General features: G+C 47.3%; 1 non-coding gene across 1 annotated transcript; it reads left to right on the forward strand.

Moving 5' to 3' along the window:
• The first annotated feature begins 613 nt into the window (after nt 1-613).
• Nucleotides 614-686, forward strand: trnav-cac (transfer RNA valine (anticodon CAC)). The gene has a single exon. It is a non-coding gene; the product is annotated as a tRNA-Val (tRNA).
• The last annotated feature ends 8,375 nt before the right edge of the window (nt 687-9,061 follow it).

Below are 9,061 nucleotides of genomic sequence, written 5' to 3' on the forward strand. Positions count from 1 at the left end.
AACAATTGGAATCAGGTGTGGCTCCTGCTAGATTGGAACCAAAAGCTGAAGATTGGACAACGCTGCTTAAGACCAATCAGCATATAGACATATTTGCTTATTAAATATAAAACATTGACTATATAGATGGCTGATCGCGGAAAATGGACACCTCTCATCACAGTTTGCATGCTAGCTTGTCGCTAACAAGAGACAGACACGGAGAGACCGCATGTTCTCACCTTTTCGCCCCTGTTCACGGGTCAAACGTGCCCTGTTGCATGCTGACGTGTTTACAAACAGCAAAGAGAGCACTAAGAACTCAAGTGGGAAGCAGAAAGAGTCGTAGGAGGCCTGCAGAGAAGCCTATGGCACATTCTGTTGACCAACTCATTCTCAGGTAGGTGATTCCTTCCTTTTGTGCCAACTACCATAAAGTACCTGGAGAAGCTCCAAGCTACAACCCGTGGACGGGCCAAGAATTGAAGCCGGGTCAACTGCTTGGACTGGAGCTATGCTCACCACTATACCACCAATGCCACGCTGCACCATTCCGCTCTGGTGAACAAAGTGTACGTATGTGCGCTTCTCATCAGAAGACCATAGGCAACAGCCAAAGTGCCACGGCACCGTGGTTTCTGTAGTGTAGTGGTTATCACGTTTGCCTCACATGCAAACGGTCCCTGGTTCGAGACCGGGTAGAAACAAGCTAGAAATACTGAACTTTGCTTTAATGACTGAGCGGTTGTCATCACTGTAGGATCAGGTCCTCTAGGAACAGCCAGAAAGCGAGACCTCCTTTACAGAGGAGATTTCCTTCTTTTGTAGCAAAGCAGTTAATATTTGCTTACCAAATGAAAGGGAGTCTCTGGTTTTCCCCAGAAAGTGGAAGCCTGGCTCTTTCGTTGCTCAACAAGACTCTGTGCGTGACTGGAAAATTTGCCGTAAAGTACTGCTCGCCGAGTTCACCTCGAGAGGTCTTCAAGAGGTCTGCGCCCGAAAAAGGCTGGGAGCGGTTTCCCTTCCATTGAGCTTTTGTAGCAAGGCAGATAACAGCTGCTTGCAAAATCACGGGCAGTCTCTGCTTTTCCACTGAATGTGGAAGCCTGGCTCTTTACTTCATCAAGAAGACAAGAGTACTGATGCGCTTGACACGAGGTTGCGACTTGTAATTCCCCACCTCCAAGCGGGAAAACGCAAAGCAAACGCACCCTCAACTTGAAATCGCCATTCGTCAACCGTGGGAAGTCTTCTCATCTCCCGGTTCCTTCCCTGTTCATCGAGTGACGTCGAGCCGGCATGACGGATTCAGAACTCACAAAGTGGCACTTACCTCAGTGGTTATTTGCTTTAGATCAGGGTTGTCCAGTCTTATCCAGAATGGGCCAGTGTGGTTGCAGGTTGTCATTCTAACCAAGCAGAAGCCACACTTTAGTCTATTGAAAGCCAAGATCAGCGGAGCCAACAATTGGAATCAGGTGTGGCTCCTGCTAGATTGGAACCAAAAGCTGAAGATTGGACAACGCTGCTTAAGACCAATCAGCATATAGACATATTTGCTTATTAAATATAAAACATTGACTATATAGATGGCTGATCGCGGAAAATGGACACCTCTCATCACAGTTTGCATGCTAGCTTGTCGCTAACAAGAGACAGACACGGAGAGACCGCATGTTCTCACCTTTTCGCCCCTGTTCACGGGTCAAACGTGCCCTGTTGCATAATGACGTGTTTACAAACAGCAAAGAGAGCACTAAGAACTCAAGTGGGAAGCAGAAAGAGTCGTAGGAGGCCTGCAGAGAAGCCTATGGCACATTCTGTTGACCAACTCATTCTCAGGTAGGTGATTCCTTCCTTATCCGCCAACTACCATGAAATACCACGAGACGCTCCAAGTTACAATCGGTGCATTGGCCGGGAATTGAACCCAGGTCAACTGGGAGCGGTTTCCCTTCCATTGAGCTTTTGTAGCAAGGCAGATAACAGCGGCTTGCAAAATCACAGGCAGTCTCTGCTTTTCCACTGAATGTGGAAGCCTGGCTCTTTACTTCATCAAGAAGACAAGAGTACTGATGCGCTTGACACGAGGTTGCGACTTGTAATTCCCCACCTCCAAGCGGGAAAACGCAAAGCAAACGCACCCTCAACTTGAAATCGCCATTCGTCAACCGTGGGAAGTCTTCTCATCTCCCGGTTCCTTCCCTGTTCATCGAGTGACGTCGAGCCGGCATGACGGATTCAGAACTCACAAAGTGGCACTTACCTCAGTGGTTATTTGCTTTAGATCAGGGTTGTCCAGTCTTATCCAGAATGGGCCAGTGTGGTTGCAGGTTGTCATTCTAACCAAGCAGAAGCCACACTTTAGTCTATTGAAAGCCAAGATCAGCGGAGCCAACAATTGGAATCAGGTGTGGCTCCTGCTAGATTGGAACCAAAAGCTGAAGATTGGACAACGCTGCTTAAGACCAATCAGCATATAGACATATTTGCTTATTAAATATAAAACATTGACTATATAGATGGCTGATCATGGAAAATGGACACCTCTCATCACAGTTTGCATGCTAGCTTGTCGCTAACAAGAGACAGACACGGAGAGACCGCATGTTCTCACCTTTTCGCCCCTGTTCACGGGTCAAACGTGCCCTGTTGCATAATGACGTGTTTACAAACAGCAAAGAGAGCACTAAGAACTCAAGTGGGAAGCAGAAAGAGTCGTAGGAGGCCTGCAGAGAAGCCTATGGCACATTCTGTTGACCAACTCATTCTCAGGTAGGTGATTCCTTCCTTTTGTGCCAACTACCATAAAGTACCTGGAGAAGCTCCAAGCTACAATCGGTGCATTGGCCGGGAATCGAACCCAGGTCAACTGGGAGCAGTTTCCCTTCCATTGAGCTTTTGTAGCAAGGCAGATAACAGCTACTTGCAAAATCACAGGCAGTCTCTGCTTTTCCACTGAATGTGGAAGCCTGGCTCTTTACTTCATCAAGAAGACAAGAGTAATGATGCGCTTGACTCGAGGTTGCAACTTGTAATTCCCCACCTCCAAGCGGGAAAACACAAAGCAAACGCACCCTCAACCTGAAATTGCCATTCCTCAACCGTGGGAAGTCTTCTCATCTCCCGGTTCCTTCCCTGTTCATCGAGTGACGTCGAGCCGGCATGACGGATTCAGAACTCACAAAGTGGCACTTACCTCAGTGGTTATTTGCTTTAGATCAGGGTTGTCCAGACTTATCCAGAGTGGGCCAGTGTGGTTGCAGGTTGTCATTCTAACCAAGCAGAAGCCACACTTTAGTCTATTGAAAGCCAAGATCAGCGGAGCCAACAATTGGAATCAGGTGTGGCTCCTGCTAGATTGGAACCAAAAGCTGAAGATTGGACAACGCTGCTTAAGACCAATCAACATATAGACATATTTGCTTATTAAATATAAAACATTGACTATATAGATGGCTGATCGCGGAAAATGGACACCTCTCATCACAGTTTGCATGCTAGCTTGTCGCTAACAAGAGACAGACACGGAGAGACCGCATGTTCTCACCTTTTCGCCCCTGTTCACGGGTCAAACGTGCCCTGTTGCATAATGACGTGTTTACAAACAGCAAAGAGAGCACTAAGAACTCAAGTGGGGTTAGGGTTAGGGTTAGACTGGACAACCCAGATCAGGGTTGTCCAGTCTTATCCAGAATGGGCCAGTGTGGTTGCAGGTTGTCATTCTAACCAAGCAGAAGCCACACTTTAGTCTATTGAAAGCCAAGATCAGCGGAGCCAACAATTGGAATCAGGTGTGGCTCCTGCTAGATTGGAACGAAAAGCTGAAGATTGGACAACGCTGCTTAAGACCAATCAACATATAGACATATTTGCTTATTAAATATAAAACATTGACTATATAGATGGCTGATCGCGGAAAATGGACACCTCTCATCACAGTTTGCATGCTAGCTTGTCGCTAACAAGAGACAGACACGGAGAGACCGCATGTTCTCACCTTTTCGCCCCTGTTCACAGGTCAAACGTGCTCTGTTGCATGCTGACGTGTTTACAAACAGCAAAGAGAGCACTAAGAACTCAAGTGGGAAGCAGAAAGAGTCGTAGGAGGCCTGCAGAGAAGCCTATGGCACATTCTGTTGACCAACTCATTCTCAGGTAGGTGATTCCTTCCTTTTGTGCCAACTACCATAAAGTACCTGGAGAAGCTCCAAGCTACAACCCGTGGACGGGCCAAGAATTGAAGCCGGGTCAACTGGGAGCGGTTTCCCTTCCATTGAGCTTTTGTAGCAAGGCAGATAACAGCTGCTTGTAAAATCACGGGCAGTCTCTGCTTTTCCACTGAATGTGGAAGCCTGGCTCTTTCCTTCATCAAGAAGACAAGAGTACTGATGCGCTTGACACGAGGTTGCGACTTGTAATTCCCCACCTCCAAGCGGGAAAACGCAAAGCAAACGCACCCTCAACTTGAAATCGCCATTCGTCAACCGTGGGAAGTCTTCTCATCTCCTGGTTCCTTCCCTGTTCATCGAGTGACGTCGAGCCGGCATGACGGATTCAGAACTCACAAAGTGGCACTTACCTCGGTGGTTATTTGCTTTAGATCAGGGTTGTCCAGTCTTCTCCAGAATGGGCCAGTGTGGTTGCAGGTTGTCATTCTAACCAAGCAGAAGCCACACTTTAGTCTATTGAAAGCCAAGATCAGCGGAGCCAACAATTGGAATCAGGTGTGGCTCCTGCTAGATTGGAACCAAAAGCTGAAGATTGGACAACGCTGCTTAAGACCAATCAGCATATAGACATATTTGCTTATTAAATATAAAACATTGACTATATAGATGGCTGATCGCGGAAAATGGACACCTCTCATCACAGTTTGCATGCTAGCTTGTCGCTAACAAGAGACAGACACGGAGAGACCGCATGTTCTCACCTTTTCGCCCCTGTTCACGGGTCAAACGTGCCCTGTTGCATGCTGACGTGTTTACAAACAGCAAAGAGAGCACTAAGAACTCAAGTGGGAAGCAGAAAGAGTCGTAGGAGGCCTGCAGAGAAGCCTATGGCACATTCTGTTGACCAACTCATTCTCAGGTAGGTGATTCCTTCCTTATCCGCCAACTACCATGAAATACCACGAGACGCTCCAAGTTACAATCGGTGCATTGGCCGGGAATCGAACCCAGGTCAACTGGGAGCGGTTTCCCTTCCACTGAGCTTTTGTAGCAAGGCAGATAACAGCTGCTTGTAAAATCACAGGCAGTCTCTGCTTTTCCACTGAATGTGGAAGCCTGGCTCTTTACTTCATCAAGAAGACAAGAGTACTGATGCGCTTGACACGAGGTTGCAACTTGTAATTCCCCACCTCCAAGCGGGAAAACGCAAAGCAAACGCACCCTCAACCTGAAATTGCCATTCCTCAACCGTGGGAAGTCTTCTCATCTCCCGGTTCCTTCCCTGTTCATCGAGTGACGTCGAGCCGGCATGACGGATTCAGAACTCACAAAGTGGCACTTACCTCAGTGGTTATTTGCTTTAGATCAGGGTTGTCCAGTCTTCTCCAGAATGGGCCAGTGTGGTTGCAGGTTGTCATTCTAACCAAGCAGAAACCACACTTTAGTCTATTGAAAGCCAAGATCAGCGGAGCCAATTGGAATCAGGTGTGGCTCCTGCTAGATTGGAACCAAAAGCTGAAGATTGGACAACGCTGCTTATGACCAATCAGCATATAGACATATTTGCTTATTAAATATAAAACATTGACTATATAGATGGCTGATCACGGAAAATGGACACCTCTCATCACAGTTTGCATGCTAGCTTGTCGCTAACAAGAGACAGACACGGAGAGACCGCATGTTCTCACCTTTTCGCCCCTGTTCACGGGTCAAACGTGCCCTGTTGCATAATGACGTGTTTACAAACAGCAAAGAGAGCACTAAGAACTCAAGTGGGAAGCAGAAGGAGTCGTAGGAGGCCTGCAGAGAAGCCTATGGCACATTCTGTTGACCAACTCATTCTCAGGTAGGTGATTCCTTCCTTATCCACCAACTACCATGAAATACCACGAGACGCTCCAAGTTACAATCGGTGCATTGGCCGGGAATCGAACCCAGGTCAACTGGGAGCGGTTTCCCTTCCACTGAGCTTTTGTAGCAAGGCAGATAACAGCTGCTTGCAAAATCACGGGCAGTCTCTGCTTTTCCACTGAATGTGGAAGCCTGGCTCTTTCCTTCATCAAGAAGACAAGAGTACTGATGCGCTTGACACGAGGTTGCGACTTGTAATTCCCCACCTCCAAGCGGGAAAACGCAAAGCAAACGCACCCTCAACTTGAAATTGCCATTCGTCAACCGTGGGAAGTCTTCTCATCTCCCGGTTCCTTCCCTGTTCATCGAGTGACGTTGAGCCGGCATGACGGATTCAGAACTCACAAAGTGGCACTTACCTCAGTGGTTATTTGCTTTAGATCAGGGTTGTCCAGTCTTCTCCAGAATGGGCCAGTGTGGTTGCAGGTTGTCATTCTAACCAAGCAGAAGCCACACTTTAGTCTATTGAAAGCCAAGATCAGCGGAGCCAACAATTGGAATCAGGTGTGGCTCCTGCTAGATTGGAACCAAAAGCTGAAGATTGGACAACGCTGCTTAAGACCAATCAGCATATAGACATATTTGCTTATTAAATATAAAACATTGACTATATAGATGGCTGATCGCGGAAAATGGACACCTCTCATCACAGTTTGCATGCTAGCTTGTCGCTAACAAGAGACAGACACGGAGAGACCGCATGTTCTCACCTTTTCGCCCCTGTTCACGGGTCAAACGTGCCCTGTTGCATAATGACGTGTTTACAAACAGCAAAGAGAGCACTAAGAACTCAAGTGGGGTTAGGGTTAGGGTTAGACTGGACAACCCAGATCAGGGTTGTCCAGTCTTATCCAGAATGGGCCAGTGTGGTTGCAGGTTGTCATTCTAACCAAGCAGAAACCACACTTTAGTCTATTGAAAGCCAAGATCAGCGGAGCCAATTGGAATCAGGTGTGGCTCCTGCTAGATTGGAACCAAAACCTGAAGATTGGACAACGCTGCTTAAGACCAATCAGCATATAGACATATTTGCTTATTAAATATAAAACATTGACTATATAGATGGCTGATCATGGAAAATGGACACCTCTCATCACAGTTTGCATGCTAGCTTGTCGCTAACAAGAGACAGACACGGAGAGACCGCATGTTCTCACCTTTTCGCCCCTGTTCACGGGTCAAACGTGCCCTGTTGCATAATGACGTGTTTACAAACAGCAAAGAGAGCACTAAGAACTCAAGTGGGAAGCAGAAAGAGTCGTAGGAGGCCTGCAGAGAAGCCTATGGCACATTCTGTTGACCAACTCATTCTCAGGTAGGTGATTCCTTCCTTTTGTGCCAACTACCATAAAGTACCTGGAGAAGCTCCAAGCTACAATCGGTGCATTGGCCGGGAATCGAACCCAGGTCAACTGGGAGCAGTTTCCCTTCCATTGAGCTTTTGTAGCAAGGCAGATAACAGCTACTTGCAAAATCACAGGCAGTCTCTGCTTTTCCACTGAATGTGGAAGCCTGGCTCTTTACTTCATCAAGAAGACAAGAGTAATGATGCGCTTGACTCGAGGTTGCAACTTGTAATTCCCCACCTCCAAGCGGGAAAACACAAAGCAAACGCACCCTCAACCTGAAATTGCCATTCCTCAACCGTGGGAAGTCTTCTCATCTCCCGGTTCCTTCCCTGTTCATCGAGTGACGTCGAGCCGGCATGACGGATTCAGAACTCACAAAGTGGCACTTACCTCAGTGGTTATTTGCTTTAGATCAGGGTTGTCCAGACTTATCCAGAGTGGGCCAGTGTGGTTGCAGGTTGTCATTCTAACCAAGCAGAAGCCACACTTTAGTCTATTGAAAGCCAAGATCAGCGGAGCCAACAATTGGAATCAGGTGTGGCTCCTGCTAGATTGGAACCAAAAGCTGAAGATTGGACAACGCTGCTTAAGACCAATCAACATATAGACATATTTGCTTATTAAATATAAAACATTGACTATATAGATGGCTGATCGCGGAAAATGGACACCTCTCATCACAGTTTGCATGCTAGCTTGTCGCTAACAAGAGACAGACACGGAGAGACCGCATGTTCTCACCTTTTCGCCCCTGTTCACGGGTCAAACGTGCCCTGTTGCATAATGACGTGTTTACAAACAGCAAAGAGAGCACTAAGAACTCAAGTGGGGTTAGGGTTAGGGTTAGACTGGACAACCCAGATCAGGGTTGTCCAGTCTTATCCAGAATGGGCCAGTGTGGTTGCAGGTTGTCATTCTAACCAAGCAGAAGCCACACTTTAGTCTATTGAAAGCCAAGATCAGCGGAGCCAACAATTGGAATCAGGTGTGGCTCCTGCTAGATTGGAACGAAAAGCTGAAGATTGGACAACGCTGCTTAAGACCAATCAACATATAGACATATTTGCTTATTAAATATAAAACATTGACTATATAGATGGCTGATCGCGGAAAATGGACACCTCTCATCACAGTTTGCATGCTAGCTTGTCGCTAACAAGAGACAGACACGGAGAGACCGCATGTTCTCACCTTTTCGCCCCTGTTCACAGGTCAAACGTGCTCTGTTGCATGCTGACGTGTTTACAAACAGCAAAGAGAGCACTAAGAACTCAAGTGGGAAGCAGAAAGAGTCGTAGGAGGCCTGCAGAGAAGCCTATGGCACATTCTGTTGACCAACTCATTCTCAGGTAGGTGATTCCTTCCTTTTGTGCCAACTACCATAAAGTACCTGGAGAAGCTCCAAGCTACAACCCGTGGACGGGCCAAGAATTGAAGCCGGGTCAACTGGGAGCGGTTTCCCTTCCATTGAGCTTTTGTAGCAAGGCAGATAACAGCTGCTTGTAAAATCACGGGCAGTCTCTGCTTTTCCACTGAATGTGGAAGCCTGGCTCTTTCCTTCATCAAGAAGACAAGAGTACTGATGCGCTTGACACGAGGTTGCGACTTGTAATTCCCCACCTCCAAGCGGGAAAACGCAAAGCAAAC

This window comes from Ictalurus punctatus, unplaced genomic scaffold, assembly GCF_001660625.3.
Source record: "Ictalurus punctatus breed USDA103 unplaced genomic scaffold, Coco_2.0 tig00163696, whole genome shotgun sequence".
Classification (NCBI taxonomy): Eukaryota; Metazoa; Chordata; class Actinopteri; order Siluriformes; family Ictaluridae; genus Ictalurus; species Ictalurus punctatus.